Source organism: Balaenoptera physalus (assembly GCF_965194825.1).
Source record: "Balaenoptera physalus genome assembly, chromosome: 20".
NCBI classification, from domain to species: domain Eukaryota; kingdom Metazoa; phylum Chordata; class Mammalia; order Artiodactyla; family Balaenopteridae; genus Balaenoptera; species Balaenoptera physalus.
In genome coordinates, this window is record NC_138901.1 from 47,266,478 (window position 1) to 47,280,438 (window position 13,961).

Genomic DNA, 13,961 nt, shown 5'->3' on the forward strand with positions numbered 1-13,961 from the left:
AATAATCTGTGATGAATTTGGCACCATGCTTGCCCCCTATCCAGTCCCCAACCCCATGGCCATGACATGTCGTGCATCTATTCTCTTGTTCAACATTCACTGAGGTCGTGTAGTGAGGTCCCAGGAGCCAGGCTACAGAGTTCCCTAGAAAGCGCAGCCCTTGCCAAGGGATTAAGTGCTGATACTTTAGCTTGGAAGTGGAATTCCAGGGTGCCAAAAGTGAGGGAAAAGAGAAAGGAGGTCGGGAAGAATGGGAAGCAATGCAAGATGATGTATAACCACACTGCTGTACAACAAACCACAGGTGGAAAATGTGCCTCAAGTGGTCCAAGGGACAGAGGATGAAGGAATTTATCCTCATCTCGTCTCCGACTGTTACCGAACTCAGGTCTGGCTGCTCGCTGCTGAGAAATCAACACCCGAGAAGCAGTTGTTGGTAGAAAGGAAAGTTGCTTTTAATCAGAATGCCGGCAATCTGGGGAGAAGGGGGACTCAGTGTCCCCCCAAAACCACCTCCAAAGATTCTGCTCGGCCATAAAAGTTTTTAAGGGGAAACAGGGAAGTAATCTCAGTTAATCATTGAGATAGGGGGTCAGAGTCGTCGCCATCCCGCACCGTGTGCAGGCTTGTCGACTTCTTGTGATTCTTCTTTAGACGCTATCTTGTTCACACAGTTTGCTCGTGGGATTACTGCAGGGGAAGCTGGGGAAGAGATCTGGTCATCTGTTAATTACTTATCCTTCATTTCTACTTCTTTGATCTACAGAAAGAACCAGAAAGTTAGGCAAGGTTTTGTGTGATCAAAAGATCTGAAAGGTGTGCTAGGTTACTGGCAAGACAAAAGGGCCTCCTGCAGAGAGCTCTTTCCTGCCAAAAGCTGCTTACACTACCGCTCAAAGTTCATCCCTCCCTCCCCGGGCATATGGCTTGCATTCTCCAGCCCCTTTGGCGGCCACTGGGGAGCCAGCCCCCTTACCCTGGGATGTGGGCTGGGAGGGGTCAACTTCACTTGTGAGACAGCCATGGCTGAGGCAGAGCAAGCAGCCAGGAGTCTGGCGGACAGAGAAGCTGTAGAGGCCACACAAGACCCACATCCCAGTAAAATGGGGATAACAGTACCTCCCCTAGGGTTGCTGAGAGGACTTGAGATAATGCATGTAAAGCACTTACTAGTGTCTGGCCCCCAGGAGGTGAGCTGGACTGATGGTTGATTTTGCCTAGGGGGGGTCCTTGAGGGGAGCTTCACTGAAGGGTGCGGTCCTGGCTGAGCTGTATTAGCCAGGACTCCTTCCGTGGCAAGCTGGCTCAAATGAAGCAAAGGATGTACTGGACCACAGAACTGTGGGACCCAGAGGTGCCTCTGGCTTCAGCACATTTGGACCCAGGGGTGACTCTGAGTCCCAAGGGAAATGACCCACATTGACCCACAACATGAGCTTCAGGGAAATGCTCTCCTTGACCTCCAGGGACCTGACCAGAGAGAAGACTGAATGAATCTCTAGAACAAAGGCAGGTCAGTGGTTGCTTGTGGTCAGAAGAACTGACCATAAAGGGGAATGAGGGTACTTGAAACGTTCTACAGCTCGACTGTGGTGGTAGTTACAAGGGTGTACACATTTGAAAAAACTTATGAATTAGACACTTAAAGTGGGTGGGTACCTCAAAGTTGATTTCTTAAGTGAGACCAAAGAAAAACATAACTTTATTAGGACCCTTTCTATGACAGAAATCCGACTCAGGATAGTTTTAGAAAAAAAGAAATGCATTCATTGGCTCATAAAATCAGGTTAGTCCAGAGGTGTGGTTAGCTTCAGGCATGGCTGGATCCAGGGGCTTACTGAGGTCTGGGGACAGCATACTTTCTCTACCACTTGGCTTCGTCCTCAAGTGGAGAGCAGGAGTTCCATCAACCTGGCAACTCCCATGAAAAGTGAATGCCTCTTTTCCCATAGTTGCTGCAAAAGTCCCAAGAGGGAGTCTCAGTGTCCAGCTTGGGACACATGCCTGCCTCTAAAGCCAGTGGACGGGGAGTGGCCCCATGTGAATCCCAGGAGGTGGGGAGAAGTCATCCCCTGAAGGAAAAAAAGAGGAAAGGGCTGTGGACCTTGGGCCGGGAAAGCCGACAGATGGTCATCACATCTCTCCGTACCCAGGGGGCGGTGTTATCACCCATTCCTACCTCCAGACATCTCTGCAGAGGCCAGGCCATCAGGGACAGGCCCCAAACTCATTCAAGACCCAAGTCTGCTCTTCTGCGATGTCACAGGCTCTGTGTTGGTTAGATACAATAGTCAAAACAGAAAGCGAGCACTAATCTCTTCCCCACCAGCCAAGGCAAACAGAAAGCCCTTCCGGCCTGTGCTGGGCTGTCTGTCTGCACCCCAAGGAGGCTGGCGGAGGAGGGAGGAGCTCTGGCCCAGAGGGAACTCCTTGGAGCTGATGGCATCCGGACTTGTAAGATGAACCCCAAGGAAGGGAAGGATGACTCCCTGGGCCTCAGGGGAGGCCAGACCAGAGAGGCACACAGGGCAAAGGGGCAAGGAGGACAGCTTCTCAGTCTAGAACCACCATCCTAACAGGGTCTGGCCAGGGCAGGAGGGCCAGAGAGAGGACTGAAGAAAAGGTCATCTTTGTAGAGATCACGGACAGAAGACAGTATCCAACGCCTGGAGACCTACACTCACTTCCTACTGCAACCAGCAAGAAACGAGCATGTTCTCCACGCCAGACACCTCCCCGAGTTCTCTGATGAAGTGTCCTCCTGGAAGGGGAGAGACAGGGAGCCACAACAGCCTACCTGTTCAGAATATGCCTAGAAAGTGGACATACTCCTACAGGGCACTATTATGTCCATTAAACAAACAAGGCAACAGGCTTGGAGGGGAGGGGGCTTTACCCAAGGCCCCGGCTAAGTGGCTGCCCCTGACCTGGCTCCTGGGCAAACGCCCACCAACTCCAGAAGCTCAAAGCTCTGCCCTCATCCTGGCTGCTCTAGGCTTTCAGTTGAGCTGAGGTTATTTCTGACCCAGGTAAGCAAGGTAGTTGAGGGCCGCCTCCCCGCCCGGCTCCCCAAAGAATATGGGCAAGAGAAGCCTGAGCCTAGGGCCCTCACCCCATCTCCCACCAAGCTGCCGGCTGAGTCTGCCTGCCCACCCGTCCTGTCTTCTGCGAAGCAGGTTAAATGGATGTCACTGCCAAGAGCGTGTACTCTGCCGCAAAGATCTGGTGGGGAGCAGGGCGAGAGCCCAGGCCCAGCAAGGGAAGGTGGTGTGGACAAAGCTCTGGCCCTCCCTGCCAAAGGAAGCCCGTGGGCCAGGCCCAGAGCCGCTGGGCCCTGGGAGAGGGGCGTTCTCAGCTCCCAGCTCCTGTCTCTGCTGTCATGTCCAGGCCCTCCAGCCCTGCGGACCGGCCCAGGAACAGTGACACTCCTAGAGCCAACAGTGTGCCTGCCCACTAGTTCCCTGCCCTGGCAGCCTGCCCAGGCCCTGGGAGTCCAGCTCTGCAGGAATGAGGGAGGCACCCCCAGCAGGGGTCCTGACCCTGAGGGCCGCCAGCTCGGAGCAGGGCCCTGACGAGCAAAGCCCCATGCGGGCTGTGCTGCTTCCTGGATGCCTCTGTCCAGGCAAGGAGCAGGGACCGCTAGGCCTGTGCCACCCACCAGCTGTGTGACCTGAGCCACACCTCTTGCATGTTCTGCAAATGGGGCTAAACCCTGCCCTGCCCAGAGCTGGGATCCTTGGCACAGCAGGCTGATGGGGTGGGCCGTGGGTCCGGGCTGGCCATGTACATACTCAGCATCAGGGAGACGAAGGGACGATCACCCAGCCTCCCTGTGGGACAGGGGCACCCACCCACCCAGCTCAGGACACTATGATGACCATATCTTGTTATAACTAAATATGCTAATTACAAATGGCAATTTTAGAAAGGGCACTAGCCTTGGGAGTCAGAAGCTGCAGATCTACACCCCAGCTCTGCTGCATCCTAGACGTGTGTCCTTCAGGAAGTCTCCTGATCTCCTTAGCCTCGGTCCTCCGTCTGTAAAATGAGGATCAAAAGGTGACTGAGTGGCAGAGAACATAATGGAAGTGAAAGTCTGCCAGCTGCAAATGGTCCCATCTCCACCATCAGGCTCTGAAGGCAGAGCTGGAGGAACTCTTCCGTCACTAACTTGTGGGTGTGGACCTGGAGAGTTCTCTGGCCGCTTAACAGAATCACCTGAGGAACAGAAGAAAAACAAAGGTACCAAGGCCTGGGTCCCTCCCCACACCCAGCAATTCAGATCCAATTGCTCCTGGGCGGGGCGGGGTGGCACTGAAGTTTTTTTTTATATGTTTATTTATTTATTTATTTTTGGCTGTGTTGGGTCTTCGTTGCTGCGCGTTGGCTTTCTCTAGTTGCGGCTAGAGTGGGAGCTACTCATCGTTGTGGTGCGTGGGCTTCTCATTGCGGTGGCTTCTCTTGCTGTGGAGCATGGGCTCTAGGTGCATGGGCTTAGTTGCTCCATGGCATGTGGGATCTTCCCAGACCAGGGCTCGAATCCGTGTCCCCTGCATTGGCAGGCGGATTCTTAACCACTGCGCCACCAGGGAAGTCCTGAAATTTTTTTTAACGTTTAAGTGATTCTCCCGTGTGCCCAGAGTCAGGAAGCAAAGCAGCAGCCCGCTTAGAACGCAATCAGGGCACAGCCCACATTTCTGTTTGTGTTGCTGCTGTCTGGCCGAGCAGCTTGTGGGATCTTATTTCTCTGACCAGGGACTGAACCCGTGGCCCCTGCAGAGGAAGCAGGGAGTCCTAACCCCTGCACCGGCCAGGGAAGTCCCAGAGCCCACATTTCTAGCACCCTCCCCAGCAACTTCACCAGTCTCGGTTTAGAGAGAGACCCAGTGCTGCCCCAGCACCTCCCAACGAGCTTGCTAGCTGGAGGTAAGTTTTGGCGCACCCTGGCCCACTTGGCAAAAAGAAAATCAGAGCCTTTCTGCCTCCCAAGGGCCCAGGGCCGTCGCTCAGATGGGTTACAAGCTTCACCACTTTTGGAAGCCCCAATCCTGCTAACTGGGTGAGGATATACATGCAAAGAGAAAAAAAATGCTGGAAGGATCTATTTCATTAGCAGACATGATCTCTAGGTATAGGTATCTATAAACCTTCTTCATCCTTCTGGATTTTTGAAATGCTCTCCAGTAATCAGTTTTATGTCTTATGCGTTATCTTTTTTTTGCAGATGTTTTGGGGTAAAGAATGAGGAACACACTCAGGAACAAGGAGGTCTGTGGGGATGGAAGAGCAGGGCAGACGGGCCTCAGGGAGGGACAGCTGATTAGAGGTTAGCAAATGCTTAGCTGTGAGAGGGGATGGGATATGCTCTATCGCCCGGGTGTCCACTGTGGGATGTGAGCAGCTCATTTCACGAGAGCCCCGCCCACGTTTTACCAAGAAGGAATAAACATCACTCCCCCTGCCCTCATCCCCCCTATCCCGTATTGACCTTTACCTTGGAGCCGTCCCTTCCCCTGGGCAGAAGAATGCTGAGCAAACTCAGCCCCTTAAAAACTGGCTCTGGGAGCTGGGACGGCGGCACAGTGGGGACCGCAGGGGGCTCGGCTGGCCAAGGAGGAGGATCGTGGCCGTCAGGGTCCCACAAACACCCATCTTCTGGCGCGACAAGAGCTTTTGCGTTGGCACCTGGGGGGAAACCTGAGAAATACCTTGAGGATGAACTTCCTCCGCTGACTGGGAGGCGGACAGGACCCAGGGTGGACCACGGGAGCAGGTACAGTCCTGCTTACTGCCTATCCAGCTCCCCGTCCACCCATCCACAGGCTGGCCACCTGCCCAGCCTCTGCCAGAGAGGACGATATTGTGGGATCTGGTGACATGTGGGATGGTGGTGTTAAGGGGGGCGTGTCACCAATTGGTATTTCTGCTTGACAGTCCCCCGGGACCCCCACCTCCACCCATAAAAGCCTTGGCTCAGCAGAAGTATCTGTGGGTGGGGCACCTGCTGAGCATGGTAGAAACCCAGGAGGTGAGAGAAGGGTAGAGACCACATGGGCGAGAGAAAGCAGGCTCTAGGGTCACAGCTGCGGGGGAAGACCTCGATCCACTGCAGGCGGCTATACAAAACGGCCAGCTCACTGGGTCTCAGCGCATGGACCGAGGCTCCTTCTGTTTTAAAACCCAGTGCCCCTAAACAGTGCCAGCTTCTCAGGACAGGCGGGGCATCCCGGCCAGCCCAGCACACAACTGCCCCCGAAGCTACCCTTCCTCGTGCAGCTGGGCTCTACGGAACCCTCCCCACACACAAACCGGGGAGACCCTGCATTCTCCTGGGCTCCGATCTGCACAGGAATGTCTTGAGGCCCGGCCCTCCCCAAAGAAGAAATTATAACAGTACATGCAAATCAATGCACCGACCAAACAACATGTTTTAGTAATCAGTCAGTTCCCCTTCACTCTCATTTCAGGACGACGGGGGAGGACACGCCAGTCGAACCCCAGGTAGCCCTTGCCACCCCAGAGCAGCCGGGTGGGCTGGGGCCGCTGCCTGCTGCACACTGCAAGAACAATAAGGATTTTTAGGGGCATTATGACTGAGTCAGAAAACACAGCTGCCCCTGAAAGTCCCTCATTTTTCTTGCTGTCCTTGAGCACTCTCCAGGTGAGTAAGGAGTCGACGGGCTGGCCCAGGTGAGCCGCGGAGGAGATGGTGGCCCACGGGAAGCTCTGTGGCAGGTGGGGTAGCTGCGGGGTCTCCACGGTGGCATGATTCTCTCCAATGCTCGGCCTGGACTGTGGCCGGCTTCACTGTCCCCCCCCCCCGCCCCGTACCCCGAGGCACGCCCAGGAGTGACCAGCCTCTGTTCCAACTCAGAACCCAGTGCCTTCTGCCCGCAGGGAGCTGGGGGCTAGAATCCTGGTGGAATCCCAAGTGGCGAGGGGCCCCCAAGAACTAGGCAAAGCAGGAAGACCCGGAGGAAGGGCCATCTGGCCCTCGTCTTCACATGTGGGGCGTGGACCCGTCTTGCGGGTACTGAGCTCGAGAGGCTGAGTGACGGTCACAGGCCTGTCGTGACGCAGGAATAGTAGAGACTCCCCACCCACTGTCCGCAAACAGCCTGTCATGGGCAAAGAGCAGTGCGGGCTTCTGGTTTGTCCCGATGGCGTTCAGGTTCAAATCAGCTAGCTGCCCGCTCTGCTGGAAGAGACTGGGGGTTAGGGTGAGGGGAGGGCCAGAAAGCGGCCAACGAGAAAAAACAGGAGGGGCCGGTGGCTGATTTTTTTTCTTACAGGAGGAAGAAAGGGGCTCTGGCATCAGAACTTGGTTTAAGGTCCTCCTTTATGAGGGACCCTTGTGCCCCCAGACTCAGGTGAGCTTCCAGGGCGGCAGAGGCTCAGCTCCGAGCATCAGGGCCCCCGACCAGGAAGGCCCCAGCAGGCCCCTCCCACAGACCCTGGGCCTCTGACTCCTCGGAATGCCACCCATCAGCCAGTAACCCGTCCCCTGAAGCCAGGCCATCCCAGCCAGGGCCCCAGCTCAGCTGGAATCTGCCCAGCTGGCTGCTGGGAGCCTGCCCCACCCAGCCTGCCACTGCACCCACTCAGGGAGGGGCCTGGGCACCAGTCCTGCCGTGTGTGCAGGACATGTGGCCTCTCAGAACAAGGGGGACCCCGCTGCGGTGAAAAGCGCATCCCACAGAAGACAGACCTGGTGCCACTACCTGCTTACTTGCTGTGTGACGGTGTCTAAGTTACGTTGCTTCTCTGTGCCTCCGCTTGCACATCAGTAAATAGGAATAAGCAGCCCCCTTTGTAGGGCGACGTGAGGACTAAAGGAAGCATACAGAGCGCTTGGTCGGCTCCCAACAAAAATGTCTTCCCCTCTCCAAGCAGTTTCCCCCTTGCCCTCAGACCCCAAGAGCTGGGCCAGGCTCCCTGGGAGTCTCCAAGGACTCAGACCATGGAGAATTCTTCCTTCTCAGAGGGCAACTGGGACACGTGTGAGGGCACAGGCCTTGCTGCTCCCTGGACACTAACGCTGCACCCTCTCCCCACACCCCGGGGTCCTGCCTTGTTTAGACAAAAAGCACGTGTTCCCAGAACCCCGACTACAGCCTCAGCCCCCTCAAAGCTATGTTACAGCAGCTCACCTTGCTGCAACCTTCTGCCCTAACCAAGACCATGGCCGTATACTCCACCAGCAAAACCCAACTGTCCCCACACACTACGAGCCGAGCCATCTGAACCATTCAGCAACATGACCGCATCCTAAGAAGCCCCAACCCTGGTCTGCACAGCCTCTGCATGAGCGTGTCTCGCTGCCTGGGGTGCCCCAGCCCCAATGCAGTGGAACAGAGGAGAAGGGTGAGACCCAGTTCACCACCGACTAGCCGAGAACCTTGGGCAAGCTCCTTAACCCCTCTGTGCTCCAAGATCATAGGGCTGCTGGGAGGATTAAATGAGTCCATTCCTGGATAAAGAAGATGTGGTACATTATACAATGGAATATTACTCAGCCATAAAAAGGAACAAAATTGGGTCATTTGTAGAGACATGGATGGACCTAGAATCTGTCATACAGAGTGAAGTAAGTCAGAAACAGAAAAACAAGTATCGTATATTAACGCATATATGTGGAATCTAGAAAAATGGTACAGATGACTTATTTGCAAAGCAGAAATAGAGACACAGACGTAGAGAACAAATGTATGGATACCCGGGCGGAGGTGGGGGGTGAATTGGGGGATTGGGATTGACATATACACTACTATGTATAAAACAGATAACTAATGAGAACCTACTGTATAGCACAGGGAACTCTACTCAATGCTCTGTGGTGACCTAAATGGGAAGGAAATCCAAAAAAGAGGGGACATACGGAAAAATAAATGAGTCCATTCCTATAAAGGCTTAGAGCTGTGCCTGGCACCAAGCATTCAATCAGAGTTAGCGATCATTACTTTGCCCTGCTTTGTGTTTCAAAACTCAGCTCACCTTTTCTGGGTGACCCTTCCTGACCACAGCCCCTCCCTGGGTTAGAGCCCCTTCTTTCTCCCTGCTCCCCCTGACTCCACACATCACGCTGCTTTACCTACTGGCCACCGGCGGCACGGCCCTGGAACCACCAACATCACAATCACACACACTTATTAACAACGCTGACCCCAGGACCCCTAGGTCAACCGAGGGGCCCTGGAGTCGTCTGCGCTGCTAACAGGCTCCCTGTGTGGTTCACAAGGACACCCAAGTATGAGAAGCACTGCTCTGGGCCTTCTTACCACCATGGTACAGGCAGTGCCTGGCCCCGGAGCTCAATAACGAGATGAGGTCAGGAAGGCTGCCCGGGGCAGCGGCCAGAGGATCCCCTATGCCGTGCCAGGTGTGCGACGGGGACCCACCTGAGCCTGGCTCTGACAGCAGAGCTAACCAACACCAAACAAACACACCAGCCCCTAGAGCCATTCCTCGGGGCCTCCCTAAGCCCTCGCCCTGTGCTGAACACACACTGATGACATTGGGGCTGAAAAGCCATCGAGTCTCCAAGGGAGCTGCAGAGCAAGGAGGCTCCACTCCAAACTCAGAGTCCCTAAAATAGCCGGCAACCCACAAAACCACGCTGGAAGGAAAAGAAAGGCCAACGACCAGAGACAGCAGCCCTTGTTCGGAGTTTGCTTAAGAAAGAAAACCGTACAGCGGTTCCACCCGGACTAGGGAAGGAGGTGGTTGAGCAGAGGGCAGCAGTCCCAGAATGTGCTGGGGGCACCCCTCCTGCAGAGAAGCAGCTGGACACAGCCAGGGCCTGCAGCAGGGGCTGGCCTGGGGGCCTGGAGACGCCGGGCTTAGGGACGCCGGTGCTCCCAGCGCTCAGCTTAGGGGCGTGCGCTCTGCAAGGTGCTGCCCTCCTTCCAGCCACCCCACCGTGGGGTGGAGCCAGAGGGCTCGGCTGGATTTGCACCTCCACCGCAGTGGAAAGCCTTCTTGGACTCGGCTGGCCTCATCCACCCTTGCTGGCCACTCCAGGGCTGGGATGAACACGGCCAGGAGACCTGAAACTCACCCATCAGAGCCCCTGGGTTTACGTTCACCCATGTCCCTCTGCCAGAAATTCTTTGGCTGAGAACACCTCCTAAACGCTCACGCTCACCCCCCTCAGCTCCCGCCACGCCCCACAAACTCCAGCCCTGCCTGGCCCGATGCTGACAGCCAGCCTGCCCCGAGGTTGGCTCAGCCCCCAAAAAACTCCTCAGTGGGTGAAGGCCCGAGCGATGTACCTTCGGCGAGGCTAGACCAGAGCCCAAACGCGTTCGTCCACACAAACACCCACTCCCACGAACCAGGCCGGTCCGGGGAGGGCAGCGCCTCCCTCTCGGCCATGTGTCCAGAACATGGGAGGAGCCAATGCCAGGGGTGGGCGCTGCCTTTATCTCTTTGGTAAAGAGACTCCACTGGGGCAGGGAAACAAGCAGACCAGGCCTGCAGACAGCAGGGCTAACAGAATGGGGAAGGGTCTACATTTAGGATGCGTTTATCTTCCTCATAGGTGACTCCAACTGTGGGCCCACAGGCCAGACCCACCCACCCACCATCCTTACAGTTTTATCAGAACACAGGTACTCACCCCTTTACGTATTATCTATGGCTGCGTTCACACTCCGACAGCAGAGCAGAAGAGTTGCAACATAGGCCCCACGGCCCTCAAAGGCTAAAATACTCACTCTTTGGCCTTCACGGACAAAGCTGGCTGACCCTTGCTTCTGATCAGTATTCACTCAGCACCTAGGAGGCACCAGGCACCCAGCTGGGTACCGAGGATACCACAGTGAGCAAAACTTGGTGAGCCTTCATGGAGCTCAAGGCCTGGGGAGAGAAGGGCTCTGCAGGCCATGGGGCCCGCCGTCTTGGTTAGCTGACGCTCCTAATCCAGGGCTGCAACCTCTTATACCCCAAACCTTCAGGCCCTACCTGGTTCAGAATTTTTCAGGTAACGTGGTGCACAGGCCACATACTATGCCATAGGGCGGCCCCCGGAATCACACACAGTAATGTCTCTGCAGTGAAAGCCATGAAGATTCACACCCCACAAGAGAAACATAGACTCTAATAGTCTCAAGTCAGTTCGGGTCAGGATTCCCCAGGAAATTCATTATAAACACAGCTTTTGGTTTTCAGAGTTTTCTGGAGTTCAGAATTTTGGTTAAAGGACTGCGGGCTTGGGACTTCCCTGGTGGTCCAGTGGGTAAGACTCCACGCTCCCAGTGCAGGGGGCTCGGGTTCGATCCCTGGTCAGGGAACTAGATCCCACATGCCTGCCGCAACTAAGACCCAGTGCAGCAATCAGTCAATCAATCAATGAATAAAATGATCATGGGCTTGCACCGGCAACTGTTACAAAGTGCAAACACTGGGTCCTGACTTCACTTCTTGGTCTTGGTTGGAGGTCCCTACTCCTGGGGGGGCTACCGACCCCCCAGGCCACCAGGCACAGAAACCACACACAAGGCACACAGAAAATACGAACTGAATGAACTCAGATCACCAGAACTTTTTCTCCAAAGAACAGCTACTAACATAACTGCTGAAAAATGTAGAAAAAAAAAAAGTAGTATTTAAACCCAAACTTCATCTGCCTGCTCCCCTGGCAGGAGCAGAGAGAGGCTGACATAAATGAGTAAATTTTCCAACTCCATCTACTTGGGACAAGGAAAATAATACTGTTTTCTTGTCACTGTTGCTGCCTGATGGGCAGGCACGTTAGGTGTTTTGGGGGGAGCAGGTGAGTGGGTGGTAGCCAAAACTGAAAACCAGTGATTTTTTCCCCTGGTGTACCTCCCTGTGGCCAAAGTTTCATTGGAAATCTAAAATAACTGATCCCATCACAAATTCCTAACAGCTAAGTAGAAAAATGTACTAATTAGAGAATCTGGTTTCAGGTGTTCTATTTATATTCCTTTTGGGGGTGGGGGGAACCGAAAAACAATTTTATTATAAATATGTAACAATAGCACTTTTTCCACAAAGTCTAAAGTATAAGATTGAAAAACTACAGACCTCACACCTTGATAGTAGTGACACTGAACTACAGACCTCACACCTTGATAGTAGTGACACTGAAAGACTATTTTAATATGCAATATCTATAAATAGACGAACCAGTTCTTCTGCATTAAAGGATGATATCTGAAAAGATATTTATTTCAGCAATAAGTTTCATTAGATGTCCCGGAATTACATGGATTTTTCCCCTTTTTAATGCAACACAGTTTTAATGAAAGGTCCTACCCTATTTCTTAATAGAGCACACCTACGAATGGACTCTCAGAAATTTCCTCATCGCCTGAGATTTCTAAACCGAGAATTGGGAAAGAAGTTCTGGACACCACTGGTGATGTCTACCAACACCCCGGCCCTGGGCAGATTTCTAGGAGGGATTTTTACTCCGTGAGTGATTGGGAGACATTCTTAGTGATTGCCTGACACAGGGTCTGGGGTTAGAAGGTAAGAGGGGATGGTTGCATGGGGAGGGGGCCTGCAGGTGAGAGCGCCATCCGTATGCAAATGCGTGGAAGATGGTGCCTCCAGGGGCCGTGGGCGGGGCCAAGCAAAGCCTTCCAACAAACCGAAAGCCGCAGGGACCTCCAGGACTATATTTAGTCCGGGCTGACTGCCCCAACAGGGGGGGCTTGGGCGAGGCAGAGGACAGCCACCTGCACACACCCGCGCCTGCAGCCCTGCCATCGAGGTGGGGACGTGCTGGGACACCACGACTCCCGGTGCAGAGGCCACAGGCATCCTCTCTGGCATTTCCTTCAGCCCTCTGCCGGGCACGTGCCACCCATCTGACTGCCAGATATGGTCAGCGACAAGGGAGGGACCATGCTGGGCACGCAGGGCTGCGGCCACACTGGCCAGGCGAGTTAGTTTCACTTTCTGTTTTTTTTTTTTTCCCCTGGGTCGCTTCTCACCCTGATGGGAGAAAATGTCCTTGAAATGCCAAGCGACAAAAATCCTCAGAAATGTTCCTTGTTGTTTTTTTTTTTTTTTCCCCCTCTGAGGACACACTGTTTCCCTCTGCAGACCGGGTAACAGCCTTTGGTGAAAACCCCAACTATGTAACTTCAGTCCCCGGGGCTGCTGAGCCCTAATATGATTACACATCTAAATGCAATAAATGGGGCAAAGTGGTATTATTTTTCTGGGAAAAACCAACATCATAAAAGGGTCTTTATTGAATCAAGGGCCCGTGAACTGTTCTCTTGCCTAATTATGGCTCCCAAGTGAACTGGGCTGGGTTTCCAGGGAGGACTCCACATAGCTCCCCGGCCCAAAGGGCAATGGGGTATTTGTCACGACCTGTCTAATTACAACAAAATTCACCGAAAGGACAAAAGGGAGGGTGCCAAGGTAGGCTGGCCGCAGCCCCCCTCCCTCCCCACCTCGGGCTCTGGAAACAGGGGGAGCTGGTTCTCGGGGCCTACTTCTATTTTAAGGAGTGCCCTTCGCTGCTCCATCTTCACCCCTTGTGTTCAAAGTCAGGATCCTGGACCCTGCCCATTTCCACTGTCAAGGCTTAAGTGGTTTTCCAGCATCCCAACACTGCCCCCTCTATCCCCAGCTCCACAGAAAAGGCCCATTGTCGAAATGTGATATTTTGCCAGATGTTTTAACATTCAGCGATTTGGCCAAGGTTCGCATGCACCCAGACCTGGGCGACAATGAACGCCTGCTATCACCAGACATGGGAGGAGAGGCAGGGCAGGGGGAGAGGGAGAGAGACGCAGCCCAGGGCGGCAGGAGAACCCTCCGTGCTAACCAGCTGGGAGCAAGTGGTCTGGTTGACTTTTCCCAGATATACAGTGGTCTGGCCAGGCAAGTTGGAGACCAACATTTTGCTTATATGCAAGTCCTGGTTCCAAGTACCTGTTTAATCGCCCTCTTGGTTCCAAGAGCAAAGACACATTTTT

At 54.1% G+C, this 13,961-nt stretch overlaps 1 protein-coding gene across 1 annotated transcript in view; it reads left to right on the forward strand.

Annotated features, from left to right (window-relative positions):
• The window catches only part of EVI2B (ecotropic viral integration site 2B), a 449,729-nt gene that overhangs the window by 183,466 nt on the left and 252,302 nt on the right, over positions 1–13,961 (forward strand). The window lies entirely within an intron of this gene.